Raw genomic sequence first — 19,472 nt, 5'->3', positions numbered from 1 at the left:
ATCGCCCCTTGACTAGGGACTGGTGAAGATGGAATCACTTCCTCTTCGATGGGGTCAGGCATTCCCTCACTAAACATTCTTTCCAGCAAGAAGGGTGTTTGCCCACTTCCGGATGTCCTATCCTCACTTTCTTCCCGAATGATACTAGGTATAGCTAACGGTTTATGGTTCCGGTGAGGCTGAACTTGCGTAGGAAACACTGTGTCAGGAATTTTGATTTTTCTCGGGTTTGGCTCCAGTTCTCTTTGTGTTTCTTCCACCAAACCCCTTAAGTGTTGCACTTGTTCAATCTCCTCAACTGGGTTTGGGTAAGTTCCAATCTTTTTCTTGAGGGTTTTTGGCCCACGTGGCTTGTCTTGGGGAGTCTCAGTCAGTTTGGGTGGTCGAGAGGACATTAACTGACTTGGTTGTGGGACCGAGGAAGTTTCCTTCTGTTTTTCCTTATTTATGTACTCGCTTGATTCTCCTTCATTGAGCTCCCAAGTGGGTTCCTCCTTTAAGGTAGTGGCTTTGGTCCCCATGGTTTCTATTGAATCAGAATCATCTTCAGGATCATTCATATACACGGGGTCGTCTCCTGTCCCTATGTTAGTCTTTGAACTGGGCTTGGAGCTCGTGGCATTAAGCGATCTCTTTCGTCGTGTTTTCTTTTTCTTTGCCTGAGCGATTGATGCAGTATTCCTCTCTTCAAGAATGTAGTTTTGATTTTGAAGCATTGACCGTGTAACTACATTCGCGGGTACAACGGGTGTGGTTCTTCGTGCTTGGTTGGTGACCTCAACCAAATTCAATGGCGTAATCTTGGGTGCATTAGGATTATGTGGACATTGAGCGATCAAATGATCTATGCCACAACGATTACGTGTAAGTACCGGCATTCCCGATGTGCTCCCTTGATTTGGCTGCATCTGAGTAGCGATCTTTTGTAACCTATTAGGGCACTCCGCTACACGATGCGGTCCACCACACTCGTAACATTGAAGAGGTGGTCTCCTCGCCATGGTATTAAGGTTTTGCCCTCTTGTGGCAAGAGCAGCCGCTTGATATATAGGCTTGACTTGCCCGAAATGATCCTCCATGTAGTACTGGGGAATCATTTCAAACGTATCAATCCCGTATGGAGCAGTAGGGTCTATCTCCTCTTCATAATCCCCACATGCACTATGTGACTCACAACCCATCTGGTTTATTGGGGTAATCCTTGGATGTGGAGGTTGTGGTCCTAGCACTGGCGGTGGTAACGGCACAGACTGGACTACATTCGGATTCCTTGGAACTATGTGCTGTGACGGTTGCTCGATAGGTTGTGCAGGCATTAGCGCGGGTACTTGAGGTGTGTTTGACCAAGCTAGTGGTGCCTGGTTTGCCAACATTCGCTTAAGTGTTAGGCAATCTTTAGATTGATGGCCATACTTACCACATGCATTGCAATTCCCATTGAATTTGACTCTAAATGTGGGACATTCACTCGTGCTATGTGGTCCTAAGCACACCGAACACCATTGTTGCTCTCTTCTTGGGTACATATGGCTATTCTGAGGAGCTCGATTACCCCTAAAGTATTCTTGGAGAGCCTTAGTAAGGTCGGTCACAGACATTTCAGATATCTTGGGCTCCTTGGCAATTGGTTTTACCGTCATTGGCTCGTGCCCAGATACTTGCGAACTAACGGATTTTGTTTCTGAAGACACCTTTTTACTTGCAATCATCAAGTTGTCTTCTAACTGGATTGCATTGGCAGTGACTGCTTCCCACGTTGTAAGACCTCTAATGACTAGGCCATTGTAAATGTCCTCGTGGCGCAATCCTCGGATGAATCTATCGAGGAGTTGGTTGTTATTGACGCGTTCATTGGGAGTGTAGCGAGAATTTAGATGTTTCAATCGACTTATAAAGTCTCTCACTGACTCCCCTTCCTCGCGTTCAGCTTTTTGGAGTTGAGATGCTACCCCCCAAAGCACACCCTCGCGTATGTATTCTTTCAAGAACAATCTCTTGAGAGTGGGGTAGTGAGTGCGCTCTTCAACCCTTAAGGTTCGATACCAATCTCCGGTCTTCCCACTCAAGGTTAAGCCTAAGGCTTTACACTTGTGCAGCTCATTGTGCTCTTCCAAGGAATCACACACGTGTTCAAAGACTTCAATGTGCTTCCTAACATCCTCGTTACCACTGAAGTTTTGAGTGAGCTGCCACTTGTACTGCCTTGCTTCTTCTAGGTTCTCTCTCAGGCATACCCCGCATGTTTTCTGCAATGGATCGTCCGATCGTTTGAGCAAATGCTGCGAGATCACCTAAGTGAGCAGGCATAGTTGGTGGAGGCACTTCTGGGATAGCCTGGCTGATATTAGGAGTTGGCGTTGGTCTGAGTAGGTTGGCAAATGACGTAGGATATGATATGTGACTAGGCCTAGCTCCCCTTGGATAATGGTTATGATAAGGCGGTCGTGGAGCATACGCCATTGGCATACTAAGAGGCATAGGAGCTACCTGAGCATGAGTAGCGATAGGTACATAGGGTCGATAGGCACTGGCACGCACTGTTGTAGGTACTGTTCCACTAGGTAGCGGTGTCGTACTAACTACAGCGGTAACAGGTGCACTTTCAGCTATGCTCATCATTGGGGTAGGCATTGCGGATTCCCTAATGGAAAGTTGAGCCAAGGTTGGAAAGCTAAAGTTACTACTCGTGGGCTCAACCTGCATTGAGACTCCAGGCGAAACAACATATGAAGGGTCTATGGGACTCACCGAGGGAGTCTCCAATTGTGATAGGGTTGGTTGTTTGGCCTTGCCCGTATCCAAAAATCTCATAGGGCCAGTGGAAACTAGGTTCACTCCCCTATTTTGCCTCTCAAATTGGATAATTCTATGAATCACCTCACATATCATGTGTTGTTGCTCCTCTAGATTAGTGGCGCTAGATGTAGATCGTAGGACTTCTAACCAACCTACATGGTATGTGTAACCCGTGTATAGGTCCGTTAGAGTCTCTGTGTGTAGATCATATTCCCAATTTTCATTGAGAAATATCCCATCTAGACTTGGTGTGCCAAACGGTTCTCTTGAAGTGGACGCAATGTCACTTCTTATGGATTGGCTTCTAGGGACCTCTACTTTAGGAAGAGCATCGGAATGTGGTAGCTCAGTAGGGCCCTCATTAAACGAAGTGGGTAGAATATCCACATGGACACTCTTTGGGAAGGTAGGGTCCACATGAGATGTGAATGGCGAATCCACTACCCCTCCTTCTTCATTTACTTCGCTTGTTGCATGCTCAGTAGGGCCCTCATTAAACGAAGTGGGTAGAATATCCACATGGACACTCTTTGGGAAGGTAGGGTCCACATGAGATGTGAATGGCGAATCCACTACCCCTCCTTCTTCATTTACTTCGCTTGTTGCATGCTCAGAGCGTGTAGCTCTACTAAAGGTCTCGATTAGACGACTAAACATGCTAGATCCAGGTTGTGGGGCCCACACTGGCATGTTTTGGCTTGTCTCCTCAGGGTTCTTGGTAGGGTGTCCTTCCATGGCTTCTGAGTCAGAGGACGAGTCACTATCCACTATTCGGGGATCTTGGGTTGCACTCCCTTGGGTTCCAGCCGAAGGCCAAGATGCTAACGTGGAGGGATGGTGTGAGCCTGCGTAGACTGAAACGCTTTCTAGTGGCTCAGACTCCAGCACCCGACCAGAGCGTAGATGCATGTGACGTGGGTACCCTACGTGCGTTGGTAACTACCCTTGAAACTCACACAAGTGGTTTCTTAGGTGTTTCGCACCCCGTTTTTACTTGTTTTTGGATTGTTTTTAACTTGTTTTTGACCCCCTTACTTACGGTCGAACCTGGACTAGGGCGTGTGATAGCTCGAAATGAGCGTATCGTTCAAAGGGTCCTAGTGTGCTTTACAGCACCGTGTTTGCCTATCCAGAGCTCCTGTGGTCCTCAAAACAGTCCGTTTCCCTTGGGGGGAAAGGGCAAAAGCCTATTTGCTTGTGGAGGAAAGGGTGAGGGCTTTATCCCACATGCTCACTTTACTCCTTGGGGGGTGGGCTACATATAGGGCACAACTTCCCATAAGCTCTCACTTGAAAGAAAGCTATAGAGGCTCACTCTCCTATATATATATATACCAAAAGACCGAGGCCGGGGCCGGGGCCGGGGTCGGGGTCGTGGGTCGTGGGGTTCTTTCTTTTCAAAATTTTTTTCTCCAATTAGAAAATCTTTCCTCTCCACATGTTCGGTTCTTTCTTTGAAAATAAAATTTATTTTTTTCTTTTTTATTTTTTATATTTTTTATATTTTTTATTTTCTGTTTTTTTTGTGAGAAGTTTTCTAGGGTTTCCTTAGGGTCCAGCCTTGGTCGCGGCGCAGTTCGCACACACGGCACAGATCTGGGGATTCAGAAATCCCTCACACACACAGAAACCAGATAACAGAATGCACGCCCACACGCGGAGCGAAAATATAACAAAAGAAACAGAAATGCAACAGACAAATTGCAGAAACAGATTGCAAAACACAGAAACACCTTAACAACAAACACACAGTCGCTTTCCTACAGTGTAGATTAAACTTCACGCAGTAGCCGAGCTGCAAACTGGAGCTTGGTGCAGGGCAACTCCCCGGCAACGGCACCAAAAATGTGCGCTTTTGCCGCACAGGTCGTAGCTGGGGACTTGCCAGACACCGTATGCGAGCCACGAATGGCTACAAGCATACAACCAGGGAAGGGAGCTCAAACAGAATGCCAAAGGGTGTGTCACTCACCGCTCAACCGCCGCCTTGAAGGATTCCCGCGTCGCAGCCGTGAAGGAGGAGCCGCCGTCGCCGCTCTACCGCCTCACCGCCACCGCCGTGCCACTACACAGTGCGCTCGATCGCTCTCTCACGCTCTCTCTCTCTCCCTGTCACACACACGCAGGAGAAGGAAACCAAAGAGATAAGGCAAGAGCACTCTTCTATTCACAACACATGAGAATAAGGATTTTAGGGTTACATTTGACTCTTATAGGTGACTTGGCCGTTCACACTTGGGCGCCCATACATGGCCGACCGACCCTAACCCTTATCCTACTGATATCCAAGGTGCGCCTCTCATCGGCGATTATCCAATCCCTTTATCCTTAACATATGGTGCCGACAAGCCCGGCCCATGACTCAGAATATTTAAATTAATGACGTAAAACATAGTGTGTCCGCCATGGGTTAACAACAAGCTGCGCACGTATAAGGTAACTTATCTATGGGAATAATTCTGTTGGTTATTGCCGCACCTATCTCAGTGGTATGAGGTGATCTAACAAAAGGACCTCTGAGAGGCAAGCCAAAAATGGGGTAAAGGCATATCTTCTGATGAGGAAGAAAACACGCCAGTAAGAAGACCCGTTCAGAAAACCCAAGATGCCTTGATCTCATGACGCAGTAGTATCGGGGACCCAAACCCAAAGCTTCAATAACCATGGCTAAGCGGACATTGTTACGAAAGTGCTGCTGACCCCAGGGTGTTACCCTAGTTATGTTTTGATAGGTCCGTCATTTGGTCTGAGCTACAGAAGTTCCTAGGTGAGGAAAAAGTGAGCGCTCATACTGTTCTATAAAACCTTTCTTCACAAACTCGCTTGCGTCTTGAAGGTGAGAAATCATCATGGATAAAACTAATTCCTGTTGCCAAGCCATGAAGGAGATTAAGAAGAAGGGAGATCGATGGAAGTAAGATTACTGTGAGCGACAGGTAAAAGTTACGACTTATATAAAGGAAGGAGCTAGCGTAACTTAGAAGCCAATGGTATCTTGCCACCACTGAAGTTTTACCGTCTTTCCTTGATTTGGGTTTGGCACATATTTCTATGAAATACATTAAGAGCTTTGAGATGAGGAGGTAAAAGAAGCTTGTAGGCTAAGTCAGCTACTTTCATTGAATTCAGATATAAGGCCCACAATATCTGGGGGATAACTTCTTATACTCCCCAAGAGATAAAGAACTTCTTTTGGGTCGTACTCGAATGAAAACCAAAACCTTGGTATCCAAAACACCGATTTTTACTTCTGAACTCATTGTTCTGAATCCTTAAAACAGGCGTGACTCCTAAGAAGTATTCTAGGGAGAGGGTCTTCCTTCTTTAAACAGAATCTTTCTTTTATTTTAGAGAGGGAATAATTATAAGGTCAGAAAGAGAGGTTCTTACTCCTGTATACCTCAAAGGCTGGGGGAAGAATCTTACATTCTACCCCACTTGAAAAGTGCGAGATGTCCTCATCTCGCAAGGTAGAGGACAACTCTTTTTCTTAAGATCCAATTTTATTCTGGGGTTCCTTATATTCTGGTCAACCCAACAGAATACTGGGATAAATATCCCTTATATAGAACTCATCATTAAATAACAATTCATTCAGATCATATCATTCATATCTTTAACATGATAATGGTCAATTAGACCGAAAAATTTCCTTCTGAACATTCCTCCACGGGAATTTCAGTCAAGCAAGTTCTCAATTTGTCATCCCTTAACTTGATCTACCGGTCAAGTGTTAACAGTAGCAATCTGACAGCACAATCCACTAACCTCATAGTGATTTGCTGAATTCATTATCATCATTCCAGTTATGAATATCATCACAGGGATTTGTCCCATTCATCCTCATTGTGGTTTCACTCAGGTTATTATATTCCAACTAAATTTCAAAAATCATCATTTTTCAATTAGAATCCAAATCAATTCATCAATTCTCAAACAGAATTAAAAATCATATCAATCACATTCGAATTCATCATCTGGATAGCATTAACGCTTATAATGTCAAGTCTTAGATTTACTCGTATATACTGCTGGTAAAGAGCTGCAGTTATACCCTCGGTATATACAGGTAGTCATGGTACTTGGAACTATAAGGTAAATACCATCATGTCTAGGCCTCAAGCAAGTCAGGGTTCCATACAATTGCGGTACTCCCATCTGAAGACCCAATTACTAATTTACGAATTATCAGTTTAAATATCGAATTGTATGAATCATATCACACGTTTACAACCTTTTTGTGCTTCTTGATAAATTTTTGACATAACTAGCTTCTCAGTTGATCTTTATTAGCCAAATGCTCTGATACCAACTGTGAGATCCCTGTTCCCACCGAGCAACGGATTTGGGGTACTAGCAGCGGAAGTAGCACTTCTCGCGCGGGACAGGGGTCCCACACTCGCGGCCTCACCCACGGATATCCGGACAAGAGACTAATCCGACGGTTGTTCCAAAACCGAACCCGGAAAAACTTCCTTTACCCGGAAAGCACGGGCGATTCCACCAGGACAACTTTTTTACTCTAACGTAGTCAAGACCATTACTGATCAAGCTGATCCGACTGCATCTATAAAGATACTCGGTTAGATCAAGGAAGAAACTAGAACTTGGATCATTGGGATCAACGCTTTTTTCCCCATTCAAGAGGCACAGCCATTGATTCCTATCCATAGAACAATTACTGTCCGAGATTTACTTTATCTATCGTAATAACAAAAATTGAGTCTCGATTTACGGATCCATCAGTCCAGCCTAACCCCATCCGATCCCATGGGTTAGCCAACCGCCCAACCACTGTAGTGATGAGATCCAATTTGGAATTTGGTTAGGTTTTGTCTCGGGTACCAAGGAAAAGAGTTCCAAGGCCCCCTAGCCGGAAGTTCATGCAAACATAAAACTAGCCACACCACTTACACACCCAATATGAAATTGCCTTTTTACAGATTCAACCAAAAATAATCTTTTAATAAAACCATAGTATCACTGATCACAATCTTCCAATTTATCTGGTTGATTCAACTTTCCATAATTCCTTCATCAGAGTATCTATGGCATCATTGACAACTAGAATGCTCACCACCTGTCCACACAGGGGCCTTTTCAATAGTTCATAGCCCATAATACTCGCGGTAATATAATCCCTTATCAAGATGGACTCTCGTTGAAGATCAGCAAGATCAACCAACAGATCCATATAAAGAGCCATGGACTCATCCGTTGAGGACCAGCAAGGTCAGTCAACCAGATCCATGCCTGGTTTCAGAAAACAACTCTTACTCCTTGTTCCAATATCTTCCTCGACGCACGCGTGGGTATCCTGGGCAACCCAGAGCCCGAGCACCGTATGGTCAGCACCCTCTAGGATCCTTCGCAGGTGACCTAGCGCTTCACTCATAGGCCGCTTCCTTGGCCTCTCATCCACCGTACCGGAAGCTCACCATTTTAATCGCACCGAGGCTGATCAAGACCTCGGCCGACCTTGCTGCGCGAGACGTCCTCCATTGACTCTCCGTCAGCACTTGCAACTTTATCAGTTAGGTCTCCACGACCTTAATCACAAGATGGTCAAAATGCTTTCCCAGCATTCTTGACATAAAACAGTCATTTACAAACAGCATTTGCAAACAGTCACAAATATACAGTTTCTATATCGAATTCCGTCTTTCCACATTATCCCTCCTCAATCCACATTACTTATTCCACATTCCCTTCATATGTACTCATTCTCATCCATTCATTCATATCAACGACACATTATTTCCCATACACATTCACCTTCATTATTCTTCATACACATCCATGCATACATCCATTTTCACATCCTTATTTATACATCCACATCCACATACATACATCCATACATACACATCCACATGCATACATTCACATCTATATGCATACATCCATTTCCTCATTCCCATTCATATAACCCCATACGCCTTCTCATCTATTCTTTTTCATCACATCCATTCTCACCCTATGACAACCCATATTCATCTTATCTCATCACATACACTTCTTATCTCATCCCATACACATCTTAACTCATCTTTTATGCATACCTCTATGCAAGAATTCCAATTGTGATAAAAGTAACACTTTTATAATAAAATAATTATTTTTTTGTAATATTTTTATAATAAAATAATAATTTATTTATTTCTTTCATTTCTATGCACAAAATTCAATATGATGAAAATAATATTTTTATAATAAAATAATCATTTTTTTTCTATAATATTTTTATAATAAAATAATAATTTATTTATTTTTTTCATTTCTATGCACGAAATTCAATATGATGAAAATAATATTTTTATAATAAAATAATCATCTTTTTTTTTCTTTATAGTTTTATAATAAAATAATAAAATATTCATCTTTTATGCATACCTCTATGCATGAATTTTAATTATGCTAAAAGTAACTCTTTTATAATAAAATATTTATCTTTTATGTATACTTCTATGCATGAAATTCAATTATGCTAAAAGTAATACTTTTATAATAAAATATTTATCTTTTATGCATGCCTCTATACACAAAATTTAATTATGCTAAAAGTAACACTTTTATAATAAAATATTCATCTTTTATGTATATATCTTATGCATAAAATTCAATTATGCTAAAAGTAACACTTTTATAATAAAATATTCATCTTTTATGCATACCTCTATGCATAAAATTCAATTATGTTAAAAGTAACACTTTTATAATAATATATTTATCTTTTATGCATAATATAAAAATTTAATTTTCCCATGATTACTATGAAATTCTTTCAATTAATCTAGGATGATAATTTCTAGAATATGATAGAAAATCCTCTTTTCATGCTTTGAATGAAATTATTTTATGTGTAAATTTTTATAAAATTTTGCCATAGCTCCGCTACTATAACTAATAAATCTCAATTATTTTAAAAGATAGGTTATCTTTAGAGGAATGATTAGAATGATCCCTAATTGGATCATTAACCCTTAATAATCATAAACTAAAAGGATAGATAAAAAAAACTATTAATTTATTCTCAAGCATAGATTAATCTTGGATTAAGAAAAAGCTTTATGAAAAGCTTCGTTTGGATTGAGAATGGGTCATGAGTATGACCATTTCTTAAGTGAGAGAGAGAAAAAATCATTAGAATTAAACATAAATGAAAATTTATGTAGTTCTTTACTATCATTAATCAATTAACTTCAATAGCATTCAAAAACCATACCAATTAAGCTTCTCAAGCTTGAGAGGGGTTGAGAAGAGAGAAACATTGAGAAAAGATCAAAATTCACCATATTTACCTTACAATTTGCTTGATTCTTTATTCACGGTAGAGGCCCCCAACCAATCAATTGGTTTAGTATGTTGATGGAGCCACCAATGGGAATTGAAGAGAGAGAGAGAAGTGTCAAAAACTAGTGAATTATTAAAGAATTCACAGTTCTTGGCTTAGGTGGAGTAGAGTAACAATGTGTAAACACTATATATTTTCAACAAGGGGAGGCTTCTATTCATAGGAAAATTTGAGCTCCTAACCAAACAAACTGATTCTAGAATTTTCCAAGTCAGTTTGGTCACTTTTTGACCATTTTTAGGTCAGTTAAGCTAACTTTTTGGAACTCGACTTGAATGAGGAGAGAGGAGAGATGAAATATCTCAATTTTTATGAGTTTAAAACTCATTCAAGCATGTGAAATATGCACCTCCTTTAAAGAATTCCCCTTCCTTACATATGTGTCAAAATGGAATCATTATACCCAAAATATCTCATATTTTTAATATTGTTCATAGTTTTTTACTAATAAACCTTGTACATTTTCAACTCTTCATCTTGTGTGAGCATTTACTCATTTTTGGATACCCAAAATATCTCATATTTTTAATATTGCTCATAGTTTTTTACTAATAAACCTTGTACATTTTCAACTCTTCATCTTATGTGAGCATTTACTCCTTTTTGGATACCCAAAATATCTCATATTTTTAATATTGCTCATAGTTTTTTACTAATAAACCTTGTACATTTTCAACTCTTCATCTTATGTGAGCATTTACTCATTTTTGGATATCCAAAATATCTCATATTTTTAATATTGCTCATAGTTTTTTACTAATAAACCTTGTACATTTTCAACTCTTCATCTTATGTGAGCATTTACTCATTTTTGGGTGTCTTCTTTTACAAATTGGATTTATCTCCTCCCTACACATGGATTTATGCTATTGGCCCATAGGAACCTTAATTGGACCATAATCCAAAGATTTCTGAAAATCTAGACCCTTAGACTAAGGTTCTTTATACCTATTTTCAATTAATTCCAATTGCACATTGGAAAATTCTTTTTGAATTTCTGTTTCAGGGAAACTTATTTTAATAAGATGAGATAATTTTCTATCCAAAAATATTCAAAATCTGAATATTCTCTCTCTAGAATATTTTCTCTCTCTAGGTTAAAACAGTTAGAAACAAGGTCTTTATATTTCAGAAGAGGGATAGATTACAGGGGAATATGCTGGACATTTTGAGAGGCTGGGGAGGAATCTTACATTCTCTCCCACTTGAAAAACGTGAGATGTCCTCATCTCGCAAACTGGGGTAATTTCGCAAGATGCACGAATATGAGACTTAGAGAAAAAATTTTAATCAAGATGAACCACCAAGAAAAGTTTCAAAGAGAGCAAGATTCAAGATAAGAACAAGATTTCAACTTTATTCATTCTTGGAACATAAACAGTAAAGATAGAAGAACTCTTTATACTTCCATAAGCCCGTCCATCATATGATCACAAAAGCAGCACTCACAAGATGCGCACGTATAAGGTAACTCATCTATGGGAATAATTCTGTTGGTTATTGCCGCACCTATCTCAGTGGTATGAGGTGATCTAACAAAAGGACCTCTGAGAGGCAAGCCAAAAACGGGGTAAAGGCATATCTTCTGATGAGGAAGAAAACACGCCAGTAAGAAGACCCGTTCAGAAAACCCAAGATGCCTTGATCTCATGACGCAGTAGTATCGGGGACCCAAACCCAAAGCTTCAATAACCATGGCCAAGCGGACATTGTTACGAAAGTGCTGCTGACCCCAGGGTGTTACCCTAGTTATGTTTTGATAGGTCCGCCGTCATTTGGTCTCAGCCACAGAAGTTCCTAGGTGAGGAAAAAGTGAGCGCTTATACTGTTCTATAAAATCTTTCTTCACAGATTCGCTTGCGTCTTGAAGGTGAGAAATCATCATGGATAAAACTAATTCCTGTTGCCAAGCCATGAAGGAGATTAAGAAGAAGGGAGATCGATGGAAGTAAGATTACTGTGAGCGACAGGTAAAAGTTACGACATATAAAGGAAGGAGCTAGCGTAACTTAGAAGCCAACGGTATCTTGCCACTGAAGTTTTACCGTCTTTCCTTGATTTGGGTTTGGCACATATTTCTATGAAATACATTAAGAACTTTGAGATGAGGAGGTAAAAGAAGTTTGTAGGCTAAGTCACCTACTTTCATTGAATTCAGATATAAGGCCCACAATATCTGGGGGATAACTTCTTATACTCCCCAAGAGATAAAGAACTTCTTTTGGAAGAGACTAATCCGACGGTTGTTCCAAAACCGAACCCGGAAAAACTTCCTTTACCCGGAAAGCACGGGCGATTCCACCAGGATAACTTTTTTACTCTAACGTAGTCAAGACCATTACTGATCAAGCTGATCCGACTGCATCTATAAAGATACTCGGTTAGATCAAGGAAGAAACTAGAACTTGGATCATTGGGATCAACGCTTTTTTCCCCATTCAAGAGGCACAGCCTTTGATTCCTATCCATAGAACAATTACTGTCCGAGATTTACTTTATCTATCGTAATAACAAAAATTAAGTCTCGATTTACGGATCCATCAGTCCAGCCTAACCCCATTCGATCCCATGGGTTAGCCAACCGCCCAACCACTGTAGTGATGAGATCCAATTTGGAATTTGGTTAGGTTTTGTCTCGGGTACCAAGGAAAAGAGTTCCAAGGCCCCCTAGCCGGAAGTTCATGCAAACATAAAACTAGCCACACCACTTACACACCCAATATGAAATTGCCTTTTTACAAATTCAACCAAAAATAATCTTTTAATAAAACCATAGTATCACTGATCACAATCTTCCAATTTATCTGGTTGATTCAATTTTCCATAATTCCTTCATCAGAGTATTTATGGCATCATTGACAACTAGAATGCTCACCAGCTGTCCACACAGGGGCCTTTTCAATAGTTCCTAGCCCATAATACTCGCGGTAATATAATCCCTTATCAAGATGGACTCTCGTTGAAGATCAGCAAGATCAACCAACAGATCCATATAAAGAGCCATGGACTCATCCGTTGAGGACCAGCAAGGTTAGTCAACCAGATCCATGCCTGGTTTCAGAAAACAACTCTTACTCCTTGTTCCAATATCTTCCTCGACGCACGCGTGGGTATCCTGGGCGACCCAGAGCCCGAGCACCGTATGGTCAGCACCCTCTAGGATCCTTCGCAGGTGACCTAGCGCTTCACTCATAGGCCGCTTCCTTGGCCTCTCATCCACCGTACCGGAAGCTCACCATTTTAATCGCATCGAGGCTGATCAAGACCTCGGCCGACCTTGCTGCGCGAGACGTCCTCCATTGACTCTCCGTCAGCAGTTGCAACTTTATCAGTTAGGTCTCCACGACCTTAATCACAAGATGGTCAAAATGCTTTCCCAGCATTCTTGACATAAAACAGTCATTTACAAACAGCATTTGCAAACAATCACAAATATACAGTTTCTATATCGAATTCCGTCTTTCCACATTATCCCTCCTCAATCCACATTACTTGTTCCACATTCCCTTCATATGTACTCATTCTCATCCATTCATTCATATCAACGGCACATTATTTCCCATACACATTCACCTTCATTATTCTTCATACACATCCATGCATACATCCATTTTCACATCCTTATTTATACATCCACATCCACATACATACATCCATACATACACATCCACATGCATACATTCACATCTACATGCATACATCCATTTCCTCATCCCCATTCATATAACCCCATACGCCTTCTCATCTATTCTTTTTCATCACATCCATTCTCACCCTATGACAACCCATATTCATCTTATCTCATCACATACACTTCTTATCTCATCCCATACACATCTTAACTCATCTTTTATGCATACCTCTATGTAAGAATTTCAATTGTGATAAAAGTAACACTTTTATAATAAAATAATTATTTTTTTGTAATATTTTTATAATAAAATAATAATTTATTTATTTTTTTCATTTCTATGCACAAAATTCAATATGATAAAAATAATATTTTTATAATAAAATAATCATTTTTTTTCTATAATATTTTTATAATAAAATAATAATTTATTTATTTTTTTCATTTCTATGCACGAAATTCAATATGATGAAAATAATATTTTTATAATAAAATAATCATCTTTTTTTTCTTTACAGTTTTATAATAGAATAATAAAATATTCATCTTTTATGCATACCTCTATGCATGAATTTCAATTATGCTAAAAGTAACACTTTTATAATAAAATATTTATCTTTTATGCATACTTCTATGCATGAAATTCAATTATGCTAAAAGTAATACTTTTATAATAAAATATTTATCTTTTATGCATGCCTCTATACACAAAATTTAATTATGCTAAAAGTAACACTTTTATAATAAAATATTCATCTTTTATGTATACCTCTTATGCATAAAATTCAATTATGCTAAAAGTAACACTTTTATAATAAAATATTCATCTTTTATGCATACCTCTATGCATAAAATTCAATTATGTTAAAAGTAACACTTTTATAATAATATATTTATCTTTTATGCATAATATAAAAATATTAATTTTCCCATGATTACTATGAAATTCTTTCAATTAATCTAGGATGATAATTTCTAGAATATGATAGAAAATCCTCTTTTCATGCTTTGAATGAAATTATTTTATGTGTAAATTTTTATAAAATTTTGCCATAGCTCCGCTACTATAACTAATAAATCTCAATTATTTTAAAAGATAGGTTATCTTTAGAGGAATGATTAGAATGATCCCTAATTGGATCATTAACCCTTAATAATCATAAACTAAAAGGATAGATAAAAAAAACTATTAATTTATTCTCAAGCATAGATTAATCTTGGATTAAGAAAAAGCTTTATGAAAAGCTTCGTTTGGATTGAGAATGGGTCATGAGTATGACCATTTCTTAAGTGAGAGAGAGAAAAAATCATTAGAATTAAACATAAATGAAAATTTATGTAGTTCTTTACTATCATTAATCAATTAACTTCAATAGCATTCAAAAACCATACCAATTAAGCTTCTCAAGCTTGAGAGGGGTTGAGAAGAGAGAAACATTGAGAAAAGATCAAAATTCACCATATTTACCTTACAATTTGCTTGATTCTTTATTCACGGTAGAGGCCCCCAACCAATCAATTGGTTTAGTATGTTGATGGAGCCACCAATGGGAATTGAAGAGAGAGAGAGAAGTGTCAAAAACTAGTGAATTATTAAAGAATTCACAGTTCTTGGCTTAGGTGGAGTAGAGTAACAATGTGTAAACACTATATATTTTCAACAAGGGGAGGCTTCTATTCATAGGAAAATTTGAGCTCCTAACCAAACAAACTGATTCTAGAATTTTCCAAGTCAGTTTGGTCACTTTTTGACCATTTTTAGGTCAGTTAAGCTAACTTTTTGGAACTCGACTTGAATGAGGAGAGAGGAGAGATGAAATATCTCAATTTTTATGAGTTTAAAACTCATTCAAGCATGTGAAATATGCACCTCCTTTAAAGAATTCCCCTTCCTTACATATGTGTCAAAATGGAATCATTATACCCAAAATATCTCATATTTTTAATATTGTTCATAGTTTTTTACTAATAAACCTTATTTTCAACTCTTCATCTTGTGTGAGCATTTACTCATTTTTGGATACCCAAAATATCTCATATTTTTAATATTGCTCATAGTTTTTTACTAATAAACCTTGTACATTTTCAACTCTTCATCTTATGTGAGCATTTACTCCTTTTTGGATACCCAAAATATCTCATATTTTTAATATTGCTCATAGTTTTTTACTAATAAACCTTGTACATTTTCAACTCTTCATCTTATGTGAGCATTTACTCATTTTTGGATACCCAAAATATCTCATATTTTTAATATTGCTCATAGTTTTTTACTAATAAACCTTGTACATTTTCAACTCTTCATCTTATGTGAGCATTTATTCATTTTTGGGTGTCTTCTTTTACAAATTAGATTTATCTCCTCCCTACACATGGATTGATGCTATTGGCCCATAGGAACCTTAATTGGACCATAATCCAAAGATTTCTGAAAATCTAGACCCTTAGACTAAGGTTCTTTATACCTATTTCCAATTAATTCCAATTGCACATTGGAAAATTCTTTTTGAATTTCTGTTTCAGGGAAACTTATTTTAATAAGATGAGGTAATTTTCTATCCAAAAATATTCAAAATCTGAATATTCTCTCTCTAGAATATTTTCTCTCTCTAGGTTAAAATAGTTAGAAACAAGGTCTTTATATTTCAAAAGAGGGATAGATTACAGGGGAATATGCTGGACATTTTGAGAGGCTGGGGAGGAATCTTACATTCTCTCCCACTTGAAAAATGTGAGATGTCCTCATCTCGCAAACTGGGGTAATTTCGCAAGATGCACGAATATGAGACTTAGAGAAAAAAATTTAATCAAGATGAACCACCAAGAAAAGTTTCAAAGAGAGCAAGATTCAAGATAAGAACAAGATTTCAACTTTATTCATTCTTGGAACATAAACAGTAAAGATAGAAGAACTCTTTATACTTCCATAAGCCCGTCCATCATATGATCACAAAAGCAGCACTCACAAGCTACGCAGGTATAAGGTAACTCATCTATGGGAATAATTCTGTTGGTTATTGCCGCACCTATCTCAGTGGTATGAGGTGATCTAACAAAAGGACCTCTGAGAGGCAAGCCAAAAACGGGGTAAAGGCATATCTTCTGATGAGGAAGAAAACACGCCAGTAAGAAGACCCGTTCAGAAAACCCAAGATGCCTTGATCTCATGACGCAGTAGTATCGGGGACCCAAACCCAAAGCTTCAATAACCATGGCCAAGCGGACATTGTTACGAAAGTGCTGCTGACCCCAGGGTGTTACCCTAGTTATGTTTTGATAGGTCCGCCGTCATTTGGTCTCAGCTACAGAAGTTCCTAGGTGAGGAAAAAGTGAGCGCTTATACTGTTCTATAAAATCTTTCTTCACAGACTCGCTTGCGTCTTGAAGGTGAGAAATCATCATGGATAAAACTAATTCCTGTTGCCAAGCCATGAAGGAGATTAAGAAGAAGGGAGATCGATGGAAGTAAGATTACTATGAGCGACAGGTAAAAGTTACGACATATAAAGGAAGGAGCTAGCGTAACTTAGAAGCCAACGGTATCTTGCCACTGAAGTTTTACCGTCTTTCCTTGATTTGGGTTTGGCACATATTTCTATGAAATACATTAAGAACTTTGAGATGAGGAGGTAAAAGAAGCTTGTAGGCTAAGTCACCTACTTTCATTGAATTCAGATATAAGGCCCACAATATCTGGGGGATAACTTCTTATACTCCCCAAGAGATAAAGAACTTCTTTTGGGTCGTACTCGAATGAAAACCAAAACCTTGGTATCCAAAACACCGATTTTTACTTCTGAACTCATTGTTCTGAATCCTTAAAACAGGCGTGACTCCTAAGAAGTATTCTAGGGAGAGGGTCTTCCTTTTTTAAACAAAATCTTTCTTTTATTTTAGAGAGGGAATAATTATAAGGTCAGAAAGAGAGGTTCTTACTCCTGTATACCTCAAAGGCTGGGGGAAGAATCTTACATTCTACCCCACTTGAAAAGTGCGAGATGTCCTCATCTCGCAAGGTAGAGGACAACTCTTTTTCTTAAGATCCAATTTTATTCTAGGGTTCCTTATATTCTGGTCAACCCAACAGAATACTGGGATAAATATCCCTTATATAGAACTCATCATTAAATAACAATTCATTCAGATCATATCATTCATATCTTTAACATGATAATGGTCAATTAGACCGAAAAATTTCCTTCTGAACATTCCTCCACGGGAATTTCAGTCAAGCAAGTTCTCAATTTGTCATCCCTTAACTTGATCTACCGGTCAAGTGTTAACAGTAGCAATCTGACAGCACAATCCACTAACCTCATAGTGATTTGTTGAATTCATTATCATCATTCCAGTTATGAATATCATCACAGGGATTTGTCCCATTCATCCTCATTGTGGTTTCACTCAGGTTATTATATTCCAACTAAATTTCAAAAATCATCATTTTTCAATTAGAATCCAAATCAATTCATCAATTCTCAAACAGAATTAAAAATCATATCAATCACATTCGAATTCATCATCTGGATAGCATTAACGCTTATAATGTCAAGTCTTAGATTTACTCGTATATACTGCTGGTAAAGAGCTGCAGTTATACCCTCGGTATATACAGGTAGTCATGGTACTTGGAACTATAAGGTAAATACCATCATGTCTAGGCCTCAAGCAAGTCAGGGTTCCATACAATTGCGGTACTCCCATCTGAAGACCCAATTACTAATTTACGAATTATCAGTTTGAATATCGAATTGTATGAATCATATCACACGTTTACAACCTTTTTGTGCTTCTTGATAAATTTTTGACATAACTAGCTTCTCAGTTGATCTTTATTAGCCAAATGCTTTGATACCAACTGTGAGATCCCTGTTCCCACCGAGCAACGGATTCGGGGTACTAGCAGCGGAAGTAGCACTTCTCGCGCGGGACAGGGGTCCCACACTCGGGGCCTCACCCACGGATATCCAGACAAGAGACTAATCCGACGGTTGTTCCAAAACCGAACCCGGAAAAACTTCCTTTACCCGGAAAGCACGGGCGATTCCACCAGGATAACTTTTTTACTCTAACGTAGTCAAGACCATTACTGATCAAGCTGATCCGACTGCATCTATAAAGATACTCGGTTAGATCAAGGAAGAAACTAGAACTTGGATCATTGGGATCAACGCTTTTTTCCCCATTCAAGAGCACAGCCATTGATTCCTATCCATAGAACAATTACTGTCCGAGATTTACTTTATCTATCGTAATAACAAAAATTGAGTCTCGATTTACGGATCCATCAGTCCAGCCTAACCCCATCCGATCCCATGGGTTAGCCAACCGCCCAACCACTGTAGTGATGAGATCCAATTTGGAATTTGGTTAGGTTTTGTCTCGGGTACCAAGGAAAAGAGTTCCAAGGCCCCCTAGCCGGAAGTTCATGCAAACATAAAACTAGCCACACCACTTACACACCCAATATGAAATTGCCTTTTTACAGATTCAACCAAAAATAATCTTTTAATAAAACCATAGTATCACTGATCACAATCTTCCAATTTATCTGGTTGATTCAATTTTCCATAATTCCTTCATCAGAGTATCTATGGCATCATTGACAACTAGAATGCTCACCACCTGTCCACACAGGGGCCTTTTCAATAGTTCCTAGTCCATAAAACTCGCGGTAATATAATCCCTTAT

The sequence above is a fragment of the Cibotium barometz genome, chromosome 45 (genome assembly GCF_041138505.1).
Source record: "Cibotium barometz isolate CiBa-2024 chromosome 45, ASM4113850v1, whole genome shotgun sequence".
Classification (NCBI taxonomy): Eukaryota; Viridiplantae; Streptophyta; class Polypodiopsida; order Cyatheales; family Cibotiaceae; genus Cibotium; species Cibotium barometz.
This window is presented reverse-complemented; position numbering follows the sequence as displayed.